This window comes from Paroedura picta, chromosome 5, assembly GCF_049243985.1.
Source record: "Paroedura picta isolate Pp20150507F chromosome 5, Ppicta_v3.0, whole genome shotgun sequence".
Classification (NCBI taxonomy): domain Eukaryota; kingdom Metazoa; phylum Chordata; class Lepidosauria; order Squamata; family Gekkonidae; genus Paroedura; species Paroedura picta.
In genome coordinates, this window is record NC_135373.1 from 63,705,647 (window position 1) to 63,729,434 (window position 23,788).

Consider the following 23,788-nt stretch of genomic DNA (forward strand, 5'->3'; position numbering starts at 1 on the left):
AGCCTTCTCCTCCTCCTTCTCCTTTTTCCTGCTGGAAGAAGAACCAACTCCCTCTGCTGGCCCACTTCCCAAAGATAAATTGGGCCACAGATTGGGGTGGCGGGGAGGGAGGAAGAAGATCGGCCTGCTGTCCAGCCCCAGGACACAGAGTGTGACTTCTACACCTACCCAAGATTTTGGGAGTGGGGGTGGGAGAAGGGGTACAGCCCTCCCACAAGCTCCATGGACTGAGCATGGCCTTTGTGCAGGAAAGTCTACCCACTGGCCTATTTTTGGCTATCCTCTGTATACACCCCTGAGAGAAGGGCCTAGGAACATGAAGAAAATGTCTCCCGCTGGCCCCATGGGGTCCAGGGTGACCTTTAGGCACTCCTCCACACACTCCCCCATGGGGGGGGGGTGAAGGAAAGCCTTCCTTCCTTTTTTCTATCTGTTTCCCTTCATTTCTTCCATATTCTTTCTATCTTCCTTCCTTTGTCCCCTTTCCTTCCTTTCTTTTATTCTCCCCACATTCCTTCCTTCCTTTGTCCCCTTTCATTGTTTTCTTTCCATCCATCCATATTCCTTCTGTCTTGTCTCCTTCATCTCCTTACTTTCTGTTGTTCTCCTCCCCTTCATCCCTCTCTCCCTTCCTTCCTTTCATTTATTCTATTATCTTTTTTCTTTTCTTCTTTATTTCTTTCTTCCTCCTTCTTTCTCCTTTCTTTGTTTCTTTCCTTCTTCCTTCCAGCTGTTTCTCTGAGGAGTTGTTATTCAAGAAGATCTCCAGGCCCCCACCTGGAGGTTGGTAACCCACCTTCCTGCACATGGAGGTAGTGTGAGGGATCAGACCCGGGCCTTAAGATTTGAGTCTGCTACTACCTCTTCACTGTGCTGGATTTCAAGGTTGAGCAGGGAGCAGGGGGAGGAGGGCCAGCACCCAGGAAGGACACAGTACAGGTGTGTGTCGTAGCACCCGTTGCATTCCTGGATGCAACGGGCTTTGCATCTAGTGCAAAAATAAAATACAAAAATAGGAATTTAAGTATGTTTAAAACATTTAAATAGAATATGAAGAACTAAATTTGCTCAGCTCTTTCTATCATATAGGCGACAGAAGGGTGTAGGGTCATATAGAACCCTTTGACAGAAATATAGTTTGGTAGATTTATGATAGGAAATTCTCTTCATGGGTTACTGCTCCAGATGTGGATAATACTGCTCAACATTGAATGACTCATAGCTGTCCACTGAAAAGCAAATGAGGCATATGAAACTATATTATACAGAGCTGGTCCAGTGGCCCATTGAGTGTAGCAGCTCTCCAAGCCTTCAAAGGATTTTCTCATCAGTTGCAACCAAATCCTTGTAGATGCTGAGGGTTGAACTTGAGATCTTCTGCATGCAAAGCAAGTGCTCTTCCTCTGAGACACATCCCTCCTCCTGAAACTGCCTTATATTGAGAATAGCAGTACTGACATAGGCCCATTATGCACGGCTGCCGAAACGGCGATTTCGGGTCACATGGAAAACGCGGAGGGGGAAGACGCGACACACCGGTTATGCACGGGACGGGGCGCAACGGCGGCAAAACCCAGAGTAACCGATTATGCACGCGGCGATCCCGGCGCCACCTCTGGTGGCACCCCGGTCACCCGGAAGCTGCGCTTTCTTCCAAATTTCACTAATGCGGCTTTTTTGGCGGCATGCACCGAAGCTGCGGCCAGTTGCAGCTGGCACCGTGCATTATTGGTGATTTTAGTCGCCGCCATTCCACCCCAAATGTGCGTTATTCCCCCTGTGCATAATGGGTCATAGACAGGCAGTGACTTTCCAGGGTCTCAACTCAAGGTCTTTCACATCACCTGTTACTCTGCCTTTTAAAACAGAGGTGCCTGGAATTTGGGCCTTTTTGCATAAAAAGCAGATGCTCTATCACTACTGAGCCACAACCCCTCAGCTTTGTTTATGTGGTGATTCAAGACAATATGAAAGGTTTTTTCCCCTCCTGGGTATTCTTTGATACTGGAAGTAAGCCAAGCAGGAGGACAGTCAGCAGCACAGAAGGGGTTAAGTACCCTCTCCCACCCATCTGTTTCCCCACACAAATGGTCCCAACTTTCACATTACTGCAACAAATGCCTTGTTGGAAGCCTACATTTGCCAAGGTAATGTTTAATTCCACTGCATCGTGTATCTGGTACATAACAGAGGAGACATAACCATTACAGCAGCATCCTACACCCTCATGCACAATGGTATTTCTAATCATTGCTTCTCAGCCATCTGCTGTAAATCGGAAACGATAATAAAATAATTGCAGGAATGAAGCATGTGGTTGCCCTTGACATTTCATCTTATCTTCACACTTTGTTTAATTGTTATGTAGCAAGCCTGAAAAGATTGGGGGGGGGGGGGGTTGCAGCACGACAGAAAGCTATAACTGTGAATCAGTACTGGATATTTAGGTTTTCAGCCTTGTGCCACTCTCAGCAGTAATCTGGCATCCATTAAAAATATCAGGAGAATGCTGTTCATCATTGAGAGTTGCCTTCACATAATAGGATTAGTGTCTTTTCACACCTGATCTGTGACTTAAAGAGGGGAAATGAATGTTCACAATATCTGCCCCAGTCCATGTTTTAGGGATGAGACCAAATTTCATGAGCTTGCTGGTTTAATTTTAAAAATCCATTTCAATGTTGCATTGCCCTTGTGTGAAACAGACTATGAGTGTCATATTTTCACTTTTCCATCGTCCAACTTGACAGCCTTCTACATGACCTTTCCACAGTGAATCTGGGCCATCATATTAAGATACTTCTGGTCTATCTTGATCTATCCCTTGTTCCTCATGATAACTGCTGGGAAAGATTTTTCAAGGACTTTAAGTGCAGTGACATCAATATACTGAGATCAATCAGCTCCATCCAATTCAGGGATGTTGTGAAGAATCTGAAGCAATACCTGAGATCCATGATGGACAGAATGAGAGCAAACAGGCTGATCAGGAGGAAGTACTCATGTGGTCATCTTCATCCACCATGGATGGAAGAAGCATTCATAATATGCAATGCAACCTTGACTACAATAATTTTCAGAAGTGTCAGTTGATACATTTAACTAGTAGATGCCTATGAAGTTCTTTCTGGTACATATCCCAACAATAAGCATGTACAGAAATGCTAGTTTTTTTTTTATACCATGGAAGACAAGCCTGGTACTTACAACTACAAAATCAACTTGAAGAAGTATTTCCTATTGCTGCTGTCAAGGTCATATCAGCCCATCCACACATTGCAAAATCTTGATATCCTTGGCCACATCTCAAAGAAAAACAAAAGCCAAAGTGGCTCCATTGGCCAACTGCTGACTAGTGCCAGCCTATAGCTGATACTCAGAGGCAATTCTTGGTTTGGGAAGACCCTCAACAAAAGGAGGTCCTATGGGCACACTCAACCCCATACACATGAATGGACAAATAGAGGGAGGGAAAGAATGCATATGTTCTACTTCTGACTGGTAGCACTGCTTTGATAATATTCTTATGGGTATAGTGTATTGACCACATTCTGGTGAATATCTGTAAGAGAGGTCAGTGAGACAGTGGGCTTACTTGCCAATGGAGCAGAGTCAAAATGATAAATTGAGAGGGGCAGGACCCAGTGAAAGATCAGATACAAGTATTGAGGCACTGGTATACCAAGGTGGCAAATAAAATATCCAAAATAGACTTCTGTGGAGTCTTCAATCTTCTGTTATTTCTTTATTCTTTTATTCAACACATTTCACCCACTAGCTTTGTCAAGGGACATTAAATCTTAGAAAATACAAAGGTACAATTAGTGATTGTACAACAGTAATTAGTAAATAAATAAAATACATATAAACGATAAATGTCATTAATACATACTTATTGTTTTCAGATCAACTTCAATTTTGCAATTGTAAAATTGTAACATTGTATAATTAACACTGTATAATTAAAAATCATAAATGGGAACAATTACATTGTTATGTGTTTTAAAAGTTTGAAACAGAAATCTTTAAAAGACTAAATGCTAATAAATTACTAGAACAGGAGGAAACTTGAGCCATTTAAAAAATATGGAACCTAAGGGGTTAAATAACTTGGACTTTCACTGCTTTCTGTAACTGCTCTAACTGTTGACTTATTATGCAGGGAGGCCAGTTGTTGATGATGTCCTGTGGGCTTCCCCATAGGCCTGGTGGAACATCTCTGTCATTCAGGCCCTGTGAAACTGATTTAAGTCTGGCAGGGCCCTTATCTCACTTGGAAGAACATTCCACCAGGCCAACACCAAGGCAGAGAAAGCCCTGGCTCTGCTTATTACAGGTTTCTCGGGGGGTGGGCATGAATGAGATCACCTACTTCTAGGCAGGAAATCTATGCATATAAGGAAGTGTACATATGTAAGTATGTTTTTTTTTGGGGGGGGGGGACTGTCACTGATCCTGTGTCTATGGATTTTTGCTAATGGGTTTGTCCCATCTCCCTTTTAGTTGATTTCAATATGCATAATGTCATTTGTAGAAGGATATGGTATAAAGGGCTTCTCCTTCTCTCTCATATGCCCTAGGTCTCTGGCAGCAGTAGCCCTGGGGCACTGCCTGTTTCCTCTACAATGGTCCTCTGAAATTAAGTGCCTTCTGATCAGGGGCATCCATCACTTTCTAACACATGGCTGTTGTTTTCTTCATGAGCACAGGAAGCTGGTTACATTTTTTTTTTAGTATGTGTAGGCAAAGCTGAACGATGTGGGTATAGTTGGAGCCAATTTACCAGTCGTGGGAGGAAAGGAAACAACATACTGTATCTGATTCAAAGTGATATAGCTAATTCTACCCTGAAGAGCTTCCACTCATTTTGAATCAACATACTCCTTCCTGGGCTCTGCCTCTTCATGGCAAGAACTGTAGGAGGTAGGAGGGGGAAAACACACTTGACAGAGGAGGATGCCATTTTTACCCATCCATATTTTTTTGCTGAGGCATGATAAAAGCATAAGGAAAGCCAGAAAGAGATGTGAGAGACTCAGTCAAATGAGGCATTTGCTCTTCTCTTGTGCCATAATCCAGGGCTGAGTCCTTCACAAGCTGTTCTCATTACATGACGCCTTCTTCAGTATCAGATGCCTACACTACCATATGGATGACATTCACTTTTTTACAAAAGTCCCTCTCAATGTAATAATTAATTGGATCGCATAACCTTTTTTTTCCCCCACCAGTATTTCAGGTGGTTGTCTTGATTATGCTGGGTTTTCCTACTGCATGTTCCAAATAAATGCCAGAGGACAAATTGTGGTCTTACTTCAAAGGCCAAACAAGTTTAAATCAGTTGCTGCACTTTACATATTGCTTGCACGCTAGTCATTGGTCATGTGTAATATCACAAGGGGGAGAATAAATTTCAATTTCAAACTCACTTTCCCACTCAAGCACAAGGTAGCTTAGAAAAGAGGATGGGATAGTAAGTCAATCACTAGCTTTTCTCCACTCTTCTTAATAACTTCTGCAATTAGATGAGTAAGTCCTGATAACTGCTGTTTTTCTCATGAAAGCAAAGGCAATTTTTCCCAGTTTGCATGGTTTTACGTCTTCATAACTTAAGGGCTGAACCTAAGTCTGTGTTGTGTATTGTTGTGTATCTAAACTGTGGGAGTTATGCAGTATCTGAACTGTGAGAAACATGCTTGGGTTCAAACCCTGCTATGAGAGTGTGATAGATGACTGTGGACCAGCTAGCCCTCCCTCTACCTACCCTACTTCTAAAGGTTATTATGAGGAAAAAATAAGGAAAGGAGAATCATCTACTTTGTTGTGAGATCTTTGGAGAATGGATGAGAATGTATAAGAGACAGTATTGGGTGTCCTAAACTCTCCTTCCCAGCCTGCAATCATTGCTTTAATTCATAACTGTACAAGGAACAACCCTTTGAGTCTCTAAAGTTCACCCATTTGAACTCCACCTTGTCTTCACTCATAAGAACATAAGAGCCCTGCTGCATCACACCAGTGAGCCATCTAGTTCAGCATCCTGCCTCCCTTAGGAGCCAATCAGTTCCGTTGGGTGACCAACAGCACGGCACCGAGGCTGCGCCTTCCACTGATGTTTCTTCCTAGCTCTGGGCTTCAGAGGATTAGTGCCTCTGAATGTTGAGGTTCCTCAGTCATGATGGCTAGTAGACTTATCTTCCATCTACCTATCTATTCCTCTTTTTTTCCCTGTAGCCATCACTAAATATAATAGTACATCACTCAGAAGAAGGGAGTGGACAAGCAGGAATGCATGAAAAGCCTCTGAGTTCTAACTCTGTCTTATTCAGCAGGCTCTACCTATCCTGTGTATTCAGTGCCTTGCTGCTTTGATACTTGGTTGCCCAACCTCCTGAGCTACTCACTCCTCCCAAGACTGCCCACCTCGTTAAATAAACTAGTGAAACACAAGCTATTTTGTCTCTTCATTAAAGGGTTTCTGAGGCAAAACACACTCATAAATGTAGATTCAAATGGGTAGCTGGGTTGGTCTGAAGTAGCACAATAAAATCAGAGTCCAGTAACACCTTTAAGACAAACAAAGATTTATTCAGGGCATGAGCTTTTGAGTGCAAGCACTCTTCGTCAAACTATGATCTTCTTAGATGACAGGGAATATATAGCAAAAATCAATTCTGTTACATCAGTACACTGTGTCACAGCCAAATACAGACAATGATAATCCTTTGTCAAAACAGCCAAACAATCCTCTAGAATTCAGTGTACTTTACACAGGGAGAACCAAACTGCCTTTTATTAGCGATCAAAAGTTCTCACATCTCCATATGTTGCTTGCTCCATCTGTCTCCATACAGCTGTGAGACATTCCTCCCAGGGAATTGCTGGTAACTATCCCAAGGCTAGGGAGTCAAACTCAAAATGCCATTCCATTGCCATATCTTACAGTCACAATTATCACAAATAAAATAAATAGTGAGGGATACGGATACACAAGTTGAACAAGGTTAGCATGAATAGTGAGATAAAAAACCTTTGTCCCTGTTGAGTCCTGGTATGTCATAGTATTGAGTTTTGTAATAACTTACATTTCTGCAATCTCCCTTTCTAGCCTGTTCTTGAAGTTCCTTTGCAATACAACAGATACTCTCAGGTCCATTATTGAATGTCCTGGAAGGCTGAAGTGCTCACCCACAGGTTTTTTCAATTGTGACTGGTGCTACTGGACTCTGATTTTATTGTGACACTCATAAAAAAGACTTCTGAAAATTTTTTTTGCTGACAAATTAATTGCTTATTATTTATGTGGCTGGCAGCTGAAAGGCAATAACAGATCTGTGAGAATGACTAAGTCTCATAAAGCTGTATGACAATGTTCATGCAAAACTGTTGCTCATTGCATTGTACTATAGGAAACTATTTTAATCATGAAAAATGGCTCAAAAAACTGAGTCAAACAACTGAACAGCCAGTCACAAAATTCCATTCCCTGCTCCTGACTAGCAAGCAGAAAGTGTGCCAAACCAGTACATGCCTGTTGCAAATGTCCTGTTTCCCTCTATGGAAAGAACAGATATTTATATGATGAAGGAAAGTTCCTGAGGCTGGAAGAAGGCTTAATACTTTGTTGAGTGGAGTGGTAAGGTACAAGACACGAAGAAGAAGAAGAAGAAGAAGAAGAAGAAGAAGAAGAAGAAGAAGAAGAAGAAGAAGAGTTGGTTCTTATATGCCAGTTTTCTCTACTCGAGGGAGTCTCAAAGTGGCTTACATTCGTCTCTTCTTTCCTTTCCCCACAACAGACACCCTGGCCTATTATGCACGGAGGGGAACATCCACATTCAAGGTGGGATGGCAGCGGCTAAAATCTCCAATAATGCACGCCACAGGTGGCAGCCAAGCGCAGAGTCGACGTATGCCGCCGAAAAAGCTGCGTTAGCGAAACGCAGAAGAAAGTGGAGCTTCCTGGGTGACCAGGGCGCAATCAGAAGTGGCTCCGGAGTGGCCGCGTGCATAATCGCAGAGGTCCGTGGTGTACAGGGCTTCTGGGTGTGCTTGCTCTCTCCCCTTCCGTGCCCTTCGGTTTCACCGGCAGGGCCTGTGTGTGCCGTGGCCACCCTGCTTGGCAGCCCAGCCTCAGTCAGCACCATGCTCGCCTCCCTTCCTGTTTGCTCTGCATCGCCGCCTCATTGGCCACAGCCAGCAGCTGCTCTGGGTTTTGCCGCTCTTGCGTTCCGTCCCGTGCGTTTGTGGTTTGCTTCGCTTCTTCTTCCTCCGCGTTTTCCATGCGACTGCCAACTGCCGTTTCAGTGGCCGTGCATAAAAGGCCTCTGTGAGATAGGTGAGGCTGAGAGAGCCCTGATATTACTGCTTGATCAGAACAGCTTTATCAGTGCTGTGGCAAGCCCAAGATCACCCAGCTGGTTTCATGTGGGGGAGCAGAGAATCAAACCCAGTTTGCCAGATTAGAAGTTCGCACTCCTAACCATCACACCAAGTTGGTTCCTGTTGCCCTGGAAACCCAAGTAAGGACATGAGACAATCACATGTGTATAACCAGTTTATTTAATGGCTAATATACATTATAATTTATTTTTATGTTCTTCTAGTTCCTGTTTTACAGCCATTCCTCTATAGTTGCCTTAAAGAACTTTCTGTGCTATGTTTTATGGAGAAGTGGTTTTGCAGAGCTTTGGGGTGTTCTTGTGTTTTTAAAAATGTAATTGTTGTAGCAGGTTCTGAAGAATATTTCTGGTTAGATTGTAATAATTCTTAACTATTGGTGAGAGTTTCAGTTTTTCAAAACACACACAATTGGTTTTGCTTGGATTCTTTGGTTTGTCACTGGTTCAATTAGATTTGCCATGTTGGCCCATCATTCTGCAGGGTTGTTCTGGTTTGACATTGGCCTTGTTGGACTTCTAGGTTCTGTTTGCATTTGGAGATTTTTGGCAGTGGCTGCTCATGTGTGTTTGGCTATTGACTTCTTTGGTCCCCTCCCAGGAAACAAAGGAGACAAGTAGGATGGCTGGGGCACCCTGCTCAAGGTCCAATAGAATTAGGACCCTTGGCCCAAGTCACTTGAAGCCTTGGTGAAAAGAACAGAAGAAAAGCTAGTTTTTATACGCCACTTTTCACTACCCAAAAGAGTCCCAAAGTGGCTTCCAAACGCCTTTATCTTTCTTCTACCCACAACTGACACCCTGTGAGTTAGGTGGGGCTGAGAGTAGCTCAGAGAGAATTACTCAGCAAGAATAGCCCTAAGAGAACTGTGACTAATCCAAGGTCACCCAGCTGGCTGCATGTGGAAGAGTAGGGAATCAAACTCAGTTCTTCAGATTACATTCCACTGCTCTTAGCCACTGCACCATGCTTTATTATTTGAGACACTCGAGGCACACCTGAATAAATGGGCCAGAACTTTTATTGACTGTAGGCTGAAGAAGAGTGTTTATTTATCTGGGATTGTGCTGTTGATCTGCTTCCCCATCTGTTATTTCACCACTTGCAAAGCAATTTGAAAAATCCCACTGATGACTTCAGTGATGATCATGTTTTTCTGCCTCTGGATACAGATTGCTCCTTGGGAATCCATCACCATATTGGAATCCAGTTTCCTAAGCTGTACCCACAGGAAGTAGTGACATTGAGCCTAATAGCTTCTGAATGGTGTATGCTGCACACATATCCTTGGTGAGCCTCTGAAGAACCCACATCTGTCAATAGATCAATCATTCATCCATGTACAAAGTCATGTTTGTAAAGCTCTTTCAGAGTTCAATAATACATAAAATCACAGAATAAATGTGTCTTTAAACTAGGCTTGCGACAATGTTTGACAAAAAAAACCTTTGTGTGTACATGAACAGTATATACCAGTCAATCTCCAGAGGAAATGAATACTTATTATCTGTGAGTTATGTCCAGGGATAATGTGAACTTTGCACCTAATGCAATCGACATTTGAACTCACAGGGATCAAATTACTAATTTACACAGGCTCAAAGCTCCTCATTGTCTTATTCTTTTGTTTAAAGTTCAGATTGGTTGCCATATCAATTATCTTTGCATCTGTGCAGTTTAAAGCATTCAGCCTGCCAGCTATCCAAGTACAAGCACAAATTCCATGTAATACATTTTATTAGGCCAACCAACTTAACACAAGGCACCATGCAAGCTTTTGAGTTCACCAGAACTCTTCATCAGACTTGACGTTACAAAACAATTTTAAAGGTAGAAGGGTAGAAGGCAGGCTCCTCCATCTGTAATCTACTGTTTTGCCATTTTTAATTTCAAGTTCAAAAGTTTACAGTGTTTTGTGTTAAATTAGATGTTTAATAAATTGAATTACATGGATTTGGTTCTCATTTTGGGGTTTTGCATGGACAAAAATAGCTTTGCAATCTTTTTAACTTCAGAGCTATTAAAGAAGCCACTTCTACAATTTAAAAATATTGTCACAGAACATTAAAAAAATCTGAATACTAAAATCTCAGTTGACTCCCCACTATTCCATTCCCGAAATGCCAAAGTCACAACTCAAATAGCTTAAGCACTTCCAGAGTTTCTTGAAACAATATATTTGCATCTACAGGAAATAAAGTGACAATTACATAAAATGCATCATGTATTCCAGGATTTGCCTTGGTAAATAAACTATACTGTAACCTGTGATGCAGGAAATCATAAGAGATTATGATCATGATGCAGGTCAAGAGTCATGTAATTGCCCGCAGAATGCAAAATCTTCATCCCCATTCCAATAACCACAATGCCCACGAGGCAAAGAGAATGTATATGCACAAATTACTTCAGATCCAGACAATTCACCAGTCTTTCTCACTAATGACTGCCACAACAGAAAGAGGAAACTCACCATGTTAAGTCATCATTAACATGTTGTCAGTATCACATGTTCACCCCCCCAAGGATGTCCCCTGAGCAATCCACTATTTTTTTCAGTGTAATATTGATTTTCTTCATTATTATATTACCAACATTGTAACATTATAATATTTGAATAAAATTAGCAGCAAAGTTTCATGTAGCCTTCTACATTAAATTATCCATTCATGAAGATCCTTTCTTTTGTGTGTGTGTGTGTGTGTGTGTGTGTAGGTGTTGATACTACACACTTGTATTGCTTCTTCATTTACCCTGCCATCCTCTATAGCACCCACTATGTTTTCTTTCTTTTTACAATGTTATGGTGTTATAACATTGCTGCATATGCAAAAAGGAGGTTCTATTTAGAGGTGGGCATGAACCTGGAAAATGGAAATTTGTTGGATTTATGGGTGGTTGCAAGTCGGGGGAGTGGCACAAACCCTGAACCCCAAACCTGAACTTGGAAAATGGAAGTTCATTGGATTTGTGGTTGGTCGCAGGTCTGGAGGATGTCACAAACCCCCAACTTGCATAGATCCACCCATGTTTGCGAACCTTTAGGTTTGCTTGAGTTTGTTAACTGTTTAGCTGTTTCCTGGGATGCTATACATGTGAAATTTGCTGTTGAGCCCCCTAACGGTATCACCTTATTGTGGAGATGGTTTCTGGGTCTTGTCCAGTGACCACCCTTCTCCCCTTTAGCCCTGGTAAGTGGTTATCCACCAACCTACCTTCCTATGTAATAGTTTTATTTTGTTAGTTTAATATTTTCCCTAAAAGTTGTTCCCATTAATCTAGCATTATTTTTGGCTAAAATTCTGCATCCAGGCTGTCATAATTTTAGAGGGGAGCAAGGTTTCTTATGAACTTAATGGATGATGACTGAAATGGGCATCAGGAGCCCCCACAGGGGCCAAGTGGTGCTTCCACATATGACAATGAGGATCCACAAGCTTGGAGGGCCTGGATGGGGTGTGGCTCCCAACATGCTCCCTGGGGTCTGGGTCAGGTACTCTGATTACCCACCTATCCACCTACCTACCTAACCAACTTTCTACTTGCCTTCCTAACCAGCTATCTACATACCTACCTAACCAACTACCTGCCTGCCTAATCAACTATCTACTTGCTCTCCTCAGAAATCATTGCAATGAACTCTGGGGCAGCCAGGTAGCCGAGCAAAGGCAGGGATGCCTGACAATCTCCATGTGCTGAGGCATGGCCAGGTATGTTTTCATGATCAACCCTAACACAAACTGCCACTTCCACTACCCATCCATGCAGAATCTCCAAAAGTTTATCCCCAGTAACAGAGGTTGCAAAGCATTGTTCATGGATGTTTGTGGCTAAACTTCCCATTGCAGCATACATCTTCACTCTCCCATCCCAACACTGTACCTTGAATGCAACCACAGTGTTGGGTAGGGAAGGATGTTCTTCCCATCAAAAGCATGTGGGGCACCCTGCATTCTGTGGGAGGGAGCATTGCCCCTTAACAAGGCTGTGGTTCTACTCGCCGCTGTTAATACCTCCTATATTATGGCCACCCAGGCAAATCACTGAGCATTAGCCTCTGTCTGGATCATTATGGTCATCTGCCAATGCTATCTGCACCTGCCCATGCAGATGGGTTGGCAGCTGCAAGAATATGCAGCACCTCTAGTGGAGGCTCTGTCCATGGTGAGTCCCAAGTTCTGATGAGTCAACAGGACTATTTCTGTCCCATGTACCAAAACTGCAACATTTTGAGTCCCAATGGTGTCCATTCTCACCAGACTCCTAGACTTTCATCCACTCCATGAAAAAAGCAGAAGACCAAGGCACCTTGAAGGCCAGAGGAACCCTGAAGGCTGAGAGGCAGTCAAAGTGAATGTGGGGTAGATCATAGGACAGGAAACTCTACCCCCAAAGAAACCCACAAATGCACACAGAGGGGTAAGATCCATATGTAGTTATGCATGGTCATTGGGGATGTGGCCATATGAACCCGGTTCATGAGCCACAAACTACACAATTTCATGGGTTTGTGGAGATCCATGATTTAGGTCATGTCTATCTTATTGCTGATGAAGTACATAACAACACATTTGGCATGCTTCATAATTGAATAACACTGTTATGAATTAGTGTATACAGTTCAAAGATCATGAATAGAATACTATTTTCATTAGGATTTTGAGGGAGTCTTTGTTGGCCATTTTCTTAGTTGGCGACTAAGGATGTGCCAGGCATTTCTAAAATGGTGGCAACCATGCTATTCTTCACAATGCATTCAACCTTTTTTTAAAAAACAATGTTATAATGTTATGACATTACAGCACATGTGCATAAAAAGGATGTTCCATTGCTAATGAAGTAAATGACAACATGGCTGCCCAGCCCCTTTTCAAAGAAATTGTAGCCTACATGGGGAAGGTAGGATCTGAATTCAAGAAAAATTCACTGAAATATGTGCCCTTTTGCACAAGGGGTGCCACAAAATTTGAGGATTCAGTTCACCAGAAAACAGGGGCAAGACTGAAGTATGGAAAATGTGTGGGTCTTACACATGGAAGGAATGATTCAATAGGGTCTGCAGGTCACAACAGAACTGTATAATCACAGTTGGTCAAAGAGGATCACAACTTCCTTTATCGCCAGCAGAAAAGCTAGGTGGATCCCATTCATGATATTTCCAACTCACTAGAGAAGGCAGTGGGATGTGTTAGTATACCTCTGACATGAAGTGTCCTGCCTCTCATGCTATTTTCAGAACAGACAGAAGACCTAGGCATTGATCTAGTCTGAAAAGACTTCTGCCCTGACTGGAACCCATACTTTTGACCTAGATTCTAAAATCAACAAAGCCACCATATGAAAATGGCCACATATGATTGGCATAAAATACCATTGTTACTCTTGTTTTTTTAAAAAAAACCTGTTGTCCCATGGTTATTAAGTGGAAAATGGTCACAGGATCCTGAAGAATCTTCAAACTAACTGCCCTGTGTTGATCATGTCTAACATTCTATCTATGCCCAGAAGAAGCAAAATGTGTCTCCAAATGTGTGTGCATCATTTGACCTCGATGAATAATTATCCTTGTCCTCAAACAGCCATGTTGTTGAGCAATAATTGAGTGAATTCCTTTTCATGCATTTAAATAGATCTTGATGCTCATGCAATTTATGTATCTTCTCAGTGCTTAATCATCCAAACTATCGTACATACAGGAAAGATGCATCTAAGAACGTCATTGCAATGTAAACCAATGTGATCTATCATCAAAGAATTTTCAGTCTCTTGCACCTGTAGTTTCATTTCATTGTGATAAATAGGATTTCCATAATCTAATATTGCTCCTGTACTTTGGATGGTAATACTTGCCTAGCTATGTTAGGCATGTGAAATTTGCAAAGAGACAGAAAACAAAGGCTTTAATATAGTGTGTGATCATGCACTTCTTATGGAGTATGCTGTTTATCATTTGCTTTAACAGCCTACTACCTGCTTGGTATCTCAGTCTTAAATCTCAAATGACTTTATCTGGCAGGAAGTCACCTTTTCACTTCAAAGTTCTTGGCATCAAGGTATGATTGTATCCCACTGAATGAAAATCTGTCACTAGGATTTCATTATTGCAATGCAACATCCAAAGACAGTGGGACCTAATAAACCTATCTAAGGTCCAAAAACTGGATGAAACTTTGATACATCTATGTCAACAAGAAACAAGTCATTAGGATACTGGGCAGATTTATCAGTATCTGGGGTAGTTCATTTTAATTGGTTCCTCCCCACCCTTACAGAGATTCTGAAACCCCATGAGCCTGTTTGCAGGGAATAGCCTACGCATAACACATGATCTTCTGAAACAGCTGCACTGAACAGAAAATCTGAACAAAAAATCAGATTAAGATCCACCAGATGTATGGCAACTATGGTGTTTTGGAAAGGCTTATTTTAATTTTAATAAATATTCGATGTCAATCAATAAGCAATCAATAAACAAAGTCTCAGAAATTAATGGAATAAGGATCTAAATTGCCTTGTTTTGCCAAAACAATCTAAAATTTTAGATCTGTTGTTTCTATGGACATTAAGCTGTAAGTTATTTAGCAAAAAATGTTTAGGATATACAGGACAACATAGGACTTTTAAAGTAAAAAACTAAGTAAACTAATTGATGGCACTGATATTTACATAGTGTCATTCTTAAACAACTGCTTTAGGCCTCTTACTTGGTCTTCATAGGAAGAAGGAATTAGCAATTTTATATTAGACTATTCATTGATCTTTGAGGATGCTTCTGTACCACACACTGTGTCTCTCTCATGGAGACTTAATGATGGTAAATGAAAATGGACCCTCTGTGCCCTGTTGCAAAAAAAGGTATATTATAACAACGGAGAGATTTTTTAAAAACCCTTCCACAATCCAATGGATTGAGAACTTTGTAACCTCATCAGCAGTTGAATGATGACAATTGCACAGGAACATATTTTATATATCTAGAATCATTTTATAGATGTTTATCTTTAGGATTTCCACCATTCTTGTTATATTTTATTTCTATTTTGATTTTTTAAAATTAAATGGCAGGTAAGGAGGTATTTGCATGAAACCTAACATTCAGAAGGACCTTTAGGAGCCTCCATTCTGAATGCATCCCCAGCAATTTAGGTAGGGAGTCCATAAATCAGTGGGAGCCCACTATGAGTGCTGTGACCCTTGTATTGAGCTGACCCTGGTCTCATTCAGAAGCCTCACTAAAGGGACCCAAGGAGTCAAAAACATTGCCTTGGGGACAGCAGGAACTCAGGGAGACCCCTGCATTGTAGATGCCTTTGGTCCATCTGGTCTAAAGGCTGCCCTACATTTGGAGCATTTCCATCATAATTTCCCTCTGTTTCCCCCCAGGTCCTAGTATAACAAAGTCCTGGTCCAGAACCTGGCCCACAAGTTCAAAAGGATCCATGTCCACCCAGCAGGAGCAGTGATGCTGATATAGTCCAGTGTAGATGCAGTGCCAGGTTTGCAGCCCATAGTCAACCTCCTGGGCCAAATTATGGTTATAATGGATGCAATACTTTGCAGGATTTTGGCCCAGTTAGGTCAGGAGAACATTAGTCCCACGTTCTACTTCCAGGGAAGGTGATCTACTTCCTTCTTGATCTATTTAAGCCTTGGGTTTGACAGGAAAGCTTGTAGACCTTAAGTCTACTGTGGCTAAATTGAATAACAGCAATTACTGTGCAGTCTTCCAGATTCCTATGGTTCACTCACCAGTGCCCCTGAAACTAGACCAGAAGCAGATCTCACAAGTTATCAACTGTGTCTCCATAAGTCCTCTTCTGACTAAACTCTGTGACTGTAACCAGGAATTCTTCACAGACTTTTACTAATCTCAACATAAAGGAGAAGATCTTCCTTGCAGATGGGAAAAGCATCACCACAGAAGGAACTGGGTGAAAAATAACTGATATGCTCCATGACTGGAGGGAAGTTTTAGGCCCATTATGCACGGCCGCTGAAATGGCGATTTCGGGTCACATGGAAAACGCGGAGGGGGGCACACCGGTTATGCACAGGGTGGGGCACGACGGCAGTAAAACCCAGAGTAACCGATTATGCACACGGCGATCCCGGCGCCACTTCTGGTTGCGCCCCAGTCACCCGGAAGCTGCGCTTTCTTCCACGCTTTGCGAATGCGGCTTTTTCGGCGGCATGCACCGAAGCTACGGCCGGTTGCAGCCAGCACCGTGTGTTATCGGTGATTTTAGTCGCACCCATTCCACCCCCAATGTGCGTTATTCCCCCGGTGCATAATGGGTCTTATGCATGTTAAGCAACTCAGCAGTAATGGTTTTATAGTAAAAATTCTGCATCAACATTTAGCAAAGACACCTAGGACACAGAAATCCACAATGCATAAAAGAGCTTGAAAACCGAAGTTTAACCAAGGACATGAAGATTATATGTCAAACATATATGAGGTCTCCATGCTGCATCTAGCAAAAGTGACATGTGCCTACCTTCCCAAAGGCAACGAAAGGAAATTTCTACATCCCCTGAAGATAGTGCATAGTAGCATTTATGGATTCATGAAAACTGTTATAGCAGAAGGAAACAAATTCCTGATGGCTTTCTTCAATGACTATTCCGGGTACACTATTGCATATCTCTCAAAACAAAAGAGTGAGGTACTGGATTGAACCACTCTTATATAATTAGGCATATTTAAATTTGTTTGTTTGTTTCTTTGTTTGGATTTTTATACCACCCATTCTTTGCAGCTCTGGGCAGTTTACATTGAAACATTATCTAACTTTACATGGAACATATGAACAACATTCAAAACATAACAGTTCAATACCTCATTATTTCCAATAAACAGCTTAATAATCTATAGGAACATTAGTGGTATAAATAACAACAAAATTGAATTTTTCCTGGCCCAATAGTATGAATCAGGCAAAACACATAGTCCCTCAAGCAGTCAGTTAATCCATATTGCTGACCAGGGAGGGATAGGTTGGAAAACATGAGCCAAAGGTGAGACCAAATGCAGTGGGAAAGCTATAAATAGTCACCCCAACTCACTAACCTATTGCCTGCATTGCGCAAATCAGCCATTTCCAACCAACACATTGCTGTTGATTTTCAAGTCTTTTGAGGAGATGGCTACTAAAGTTCCCACAAGAATATATAGGTGAGAAACATATTTCCTTGAAATACTGGCCTGTCAGTTGGAAGAGTGTATGTGAATCTGCTGGAATCCTTGGGTCATGGCTGAGGATTCCCTGAGGCACGTTGCTGCTAAGCACCATTAGAAAAGGTAGTCTCACTATTTCCACCTCAAGATTCTACTGTGAAAGACCTTCTTATTTCTTAAGGGTTTTTGCCAAATATTGACATGATTGAACCAGTTACAAGGCTTTTGAAATGACACAAAATACAGTCTATTTATAGAGTGTTCCAGAGACAGAGAGAGAAAGAGAAAGGCTACAATATTTAAGTACATTTGAAGAGCTCTTATAGGTCTTTGTGGATGAATCCAAATAATTTGAAGAGACTTCTAACATCTACCTATTCAGTTGTAGACAAGCATTCACAATTCAGTATGAAATTCAAAAGCACTATCCATTTGGAATCAAAGAAACCCAGAAAGGAAGGCAAAAGTGTTCATCTCATGCCTTCTGTGCTAATATTTTCATTAACATCCTGTGTTATTGTTGAGTTGCAGCTGACTGATGATGAGTGCAATCGTTCACATTTTCTAGGTAGTGACTAAAGGCACTGAAGGAGTTATCCCACTGACCAGATAAATCATCATCATCATCATCATCATCATCATCATCATTACTTCAATTTATAGCCCGCTACTCCCCTAAGGCTCATGGCGGGTAACAACATATAAAACCCATAGGCTAAATATCCAAGGTATATGTTCTCTCTTCAAAGGAAGGAGTAGAACATATCTTTCCTATCACATTTCCCCTTAAATAGCCCTACTCAAAAAGTCTGCCTGTCAGTTTCTGGTTTATTCCATACCCAACAGTTCTCTACCCCAGTGATTTCCCAACATAGTCCCCAACATAGTACTCAACAATGGGTTTCCTAGTGCCCATTTGCTATCTTGTGGTTGCCCTCCTCCTTATTGGAGCAGAAAGTATTTCAGAAGAGAGCTCTTGGTTTTGTGATTGGCCTTGGTATTCATTGACAGACATTTTGAGTGTAACCCAAAATGGCAATCATTATATGGTAGTGCTCACTCCCCATTCTCTAATATGAAAAAGTGTCCACAGGTTTCACAAGACTGGAGACCTATGTTCTAGCTTGCAACTTTTTTACAATGTAACCTTAATCACAGAATATTCTTTCCTTACTATTGCTTATAGGCTGCCATAATGGAATTCTGGTTGAAAAAATTAACTCTAAATACCCATATCTTATGAGTGTTGGTGCTTGGGTTAATGGGAATTAGTTTCCACTGATTCCCACTAACTGGAATTCCAAATCTCATCTAAAATCTCTGGTTTTAAAATCCTGGTTACCGGAGGGGCAGTTAATTAACCTTTTATTTAACCCTAGTTAATTAACCTTTTATTTATTTCCATATACCTGCACCTTCATAATTGAATCATTTCAACTCTCTCCTTCAATCCTTATTGAGAGTTTATAGGGGGGGGTTATTTCAATGGCCTTGAAACTGGAAATTTACTCATCATTCCTGAAACCTGTCCATTTTACTAATCTTTCCTGAAACCTGACTATTTGTAAATGTCACAAATGCTCATTATCTGAGTAGAATTATATGTGAAACTTGGGAAGCATTAATGGAGCCATTAGAGATGTTCCAATCTACAGTCTGTCTCATGGCTCACTGTTGAATGCACTTTCCTGACAAGTGGGGGGGAGGGGCAATAAGAGTTAGAGTGACTCAGCAGATGCCAGTCACTCCATCCCACCAGAACTTTTCACCTTGATGATGTTAGTCATTCAGTCATGTTCAATGCTTGGCAATTCTATGAGTCAACTGTCACCATGTTTTTTGATCACCAGCCTGGTTTCCTTTTACCACTGACCAGTCCTAGCATAATTGCTCTTTCCATTGAGTTGGATCACATGAGATGGCCAAAGTAAGTGACCCAGAGTGTCATGATTTTCCCTTCCAGTGATATAACAGGCATTATGTGCTTAGTAGTTCCTTGTTTGTGACTTTTGCTGTCCATGGAATCCGCAGAAGCTTTCTCCAGCACTAAATCAATTGTCCTCCTGTGTAATGGTTAGAAGCTTGGACATCTAATCTGGTGAGCTAGGTTTGATTCCGTACTCCACCACATGCAGCCAGCTGGGTGATCTTGGGCTTGCCACAGCACTGATAAAAGTTGTTCTGACCAAGCAGTAATATCAGGGCTCTCTCAGCCTCACCTACCTCACAGGGTTTCTGTTGTGGGGAGAGGAAAGGGAAGGCGATTGTAAACTGCTCTGAGATTCCTTCAGATAGAAAAAAGCGGTATGTAAGAACCAACCCTTCTTCTTCTTCTTCTTCTTCTTCTTCTTCTTCTTCTTCTTCTTCTTCTTCTTCTTCTTCTTCTTCTTCTACCACCTTGAGCTTTTAAGGAAAACCTATACAGAAAGTAGCATTGTTGCAAAAGAAATTGGAAAACAGGAAGGGCAGAAATTGAGGGTCTACAAAACGTCAGAATTCTGGTCTGCACATGCTTAAAGGCAGACAATGTCTTTTCCAACATGCCCTCCCCACCTCCTGGTAGATCACCATCCTGTGGTGTGTAGCAAGAAACATCTGCAAGGGCTAATATTACAAAAAGAATTGAAAAAAGAAGCTCTTTTTTAAAAGAAGAAAGGGAATATGGGGTATCAATGGCTATATCTTCAAAGGAAATTTTGGGGGGAAATATTTTCTTCCATATGCTAACTTTCATATCCTTATCCGTTGTTCCCTCTTCATATTTGTGAAACGGCCCTGGGGGTGGAGAGTGTCTTGGCTGTCTGAGATGGAATAGGGCCAATCAGAGTGCGCCCAGCAAAGCTGGTCGCACCCTGATTGGCACTCCCCCTCCAGCTCCCACCCTCTCTCCTTGCCTGCTAGGAGTGGCACCACAGCCTCCAGACAGGGCTTTGCCTCCAGACAGGGCTTTCCGGCTGAAGGGACGCAGCTGCTGGGTAAGAGCCATGGGGAGGAAGAAAGGCTTTCCAGCGTCCCTTCAGCCACCAAGTCCTGTTGCTGGCTCTGTGAGGGTGTTTGCAGCCCGAAGGGACGCCTGATCCCCCGCTCCCTCTCAGCAGCAGCATCCCTTCAGGGTGCAAAGCCCTGCCATTGCCTTGTGGAGCTGGCAACAGAGCTTTGCATCCCAAAGGACACTGGCGATAGGAGGGCACTGCTAGGGGTGGCCTTTCCAGCTTCCCTTTGGCCTGCTAAGCCAGCTTTGCGGCTGAACGGATTGTGCCACTGAGAGGGGGCAGCCAGGGGGCAGCCTTCCACTGCCCCTTTCAAAGCTTTGCTACTATTATTTAATAAGGAAATAAATATGGGGATGGGAAAGATATTACTTTTGGTAGAAAAAATCTTTGTTGCAAAAGGAAGGGAGAGACCAAATTCATACACAGACAGATCTTACCTTATATTTTTCCGTATGATGATAACAACTTCTAATTACATATTCTTTAATATATTTTCTCAGACTTGTTTTCTGAGTCACACTAGATTTGACACTTTTGTGCAACTCCTGTTGATCATTTAAAATTGTTTCAATATTCCTGAGGCCTTGACCTGGATCGCCCAAGCTCTCCAAATACCATCAAATCTCAGAATCTAAGCAGGATCAGCCCTGGTAAGTACATCCAGGGATGCTGTGCAGAGGCAGACAATGGCAAAACACCTCTGCATGCCACTTGCTTTGAAAAACTCACAGGGGTCACCATAAGTTAGCTGTGACTTCATGACCAAATAAATAAATAAATCCTGAGATCTGTTTTATGAGACACATTGTAAATTGTTCCATTCTGTTTTCATGCTATCGCAGCTGGGGTTTTAATTGTTTATTATTTGTTTAAAACTTGAATGGTATTTTATATTTTATGATGTTTTATTTTATAAACTGCTTTTAGTGGGTTCTTGGGAGAGGAGGCATAGAAATTTTCTAAGTACCGTAAGCAAATGAATAATACTTCAATGAGCCTTAAACAGGATATGCTTCTGATCAACAATTTAAAAACTAATGTTGCCCATTCTTACCTGGCAATCCTTGGGGGGAGGGTAGAAATTAATTTTAATGGCATCCTTTGATAACATGACATCCTTTCCAGACTTCCAATTGGAAATGGCATCATATCACTGCACACTCTAGCATTCACTCAAAACTTCATGGTAAAGTTATCCTCTTTGATAAAGAATGCTACCCAACCAGAAATTATGTCATGACATTGGCCATTTACGCACTGGGAACTTCACTGCCCCAGCTTTCGTGCACCCTGTGTGGGTGCAGGAAGAGGTGGGGCAATCTGCCACAACTAAAACTCCAGCCCGCAGCCCACAATGAAACCTCCAGTGCATAAACGGTCATTGTAAGACCCTATTCTTCTCCCCACATTCCACCCCTCACTTGAGTGTGAGTGACAGGCCTGGAGATGGGAGTTCACCACTCATACCTTACAAATGACAACTCTACCCAAATCTTCTGTATGTGTACTTAGTTCTGTGGAATATATCATAAACAAGCAGGTCTTCTTTGTAAATAGAAAGGAAAGCGACTTGGCAAAAGAAGGAATTTAAACCAATAAACTTTTTAATGCAAATGTGCAAGTCATAATAACTCTCTTGCTTTGTTTTCCTCCCCTTTCTTTCTCGGCATAGAAAAATGTACTTGTGCTGTAAATCATCTGCTAATGCTGCCGTTTCTGTGTACAGTTCCTCTTATCTCAATGAATTTTTAATGAACAATTGAATAGAGAAATAAATTATCGGTTTTCCGCCAAAACCACCACTGTCTGACAGTTTCTAATTGAACATAATGATTTTATTAGTGTATTTGACTAGAATTGAATCAAGGCTTGTTATTGTTAAAATAATTTCCTGTCTTTGATGGTTCTGCCTCTTCTTTCATACTCTATACCCCTGAAGGAAGAAAACAAATGGTATAAAAGAATTGGACTTTCCTAGCATGTAACATTCAGTGGCTTATTCTTTCAAGTTTTGAATGCAGCACAACAATTTAACTTGACTGGGAGATAGGAGCAGAATTTTCATCCTATGAGAAACAATGGGAAGACTTTCAATTGGCATAGACTGATCATATCTTTGTGAGAAACTTTAGGAAACAGCATCTACAAAATCCCTTCAAGGAAACATAATCCAGCATTTAAAAAATAAAACCATATACACACATACTCATAATTAAAAACATGTTATTTCAGAAGAAATATCTTACTGAATTATACCAAAAATTATTCAATTTCTAATGGTGGGCAACTAGATATTTTGACCATTTCTGCATGAGGATACACCTAGAACAGGGTCTAAAAAGATTAAGAGCAATCAGGAAGCACCCCAAGCAGACCTCTCTTTTACTAGCTAGTTAAGGGGATATGTAGAATATCTCTGTCTAATTGTGACAGCATATCCAGAAAGGGGCTGGTGTCTAGGTAGGCACTTAGCAAACATCTTGGAGGCTAAGGTGCTAGCAGGGGATGTGACTGCTACGTCATATGATAGGGTGGCAAGGGAACAGGCCTTAGGTAACATTCAGGCATGCTGGGATTTGAAATATCATGATGCATGTTTAGTAAAGGTGGGTCCGTATATGAGAAGGGGAGAACAGGACAGGTGGCATCAGGTTGGGAAAAGAGAGAGCAGAGGAGTATATTGAGAGTTTAACAGGGATTCTTGTCAGTGAATAGCAAAGGAATGTGAATCAGGTAGGATGGCAGGCCAATGTAGTACACAAACACACATCTTTGGGTGTGGTCCCAGAAAAGGACAGTATTGGATGATACACCATCTGTCTCATCCCAAATGTTCATCCATAAATGATGCCATTGCATCTGAGCTGTGCTCACTGTATTATGCATCACTTGATCATGCTGTCGCAATAATTAGAGCATGTGGGAGGGGGGCACTATTAGCAAAATGTGATATATAGTCTGCATATCAAGAAGCAGGGGCATGATCATACTGCACCAAGACATTACACATAGGCAATTAGCCCTGTTCAGAGAGGACAGCGTTCACCTGTCCAAGTGGGGGACAGATATTTGGCTGTATGGGCTTCGAGCAGCAATATTGGAATCACTGCAAGTTGAGCATTGGTGGGAGCTCGGGGGAACATATCCTTTTCCCCAGGCTCAGTGGCAGGAGCCAGTATTGGGAGCATGTTTTTAAGAAACAACCAAGCTGGCATGCTGT

At 41.8% G+C, this 23,788-nt stretch overlaps 1 long non-coding RNA gene across 3 annotated transcripts in view; it reads left to right on the plus strand.

Moving 5' to 3' along the window:
- The first annotated feature begins 4,172 nt into the window (after positions 1 to 4,172).
- LOC143837868 (uncharacterized) overlaps positions 4,173 to 23,788 on the plus strand; it is a 62,653-nt gene continuing 43,037 nt past the window's right edge. The window contains exons 1-3 of one of the 3 annotated variants that reach the window (XR_013231128.1): positions 4,173 to 4,413; positions 7,797 to 8,019; positions 9,570 to 11,019. This is a non-coding gene — a long non-coding RNA (uncharacterized LOC143837868). Of the gene's footprint in view, positions 4,414 to 7,796; positions 8,020 to 9,569; positions 11,020 to 23,788 lie in introns of those variants that run through there. The other 2 variants (XR_013231127.1, XR_013231129.1) reach the window with 2 other exon arrangements.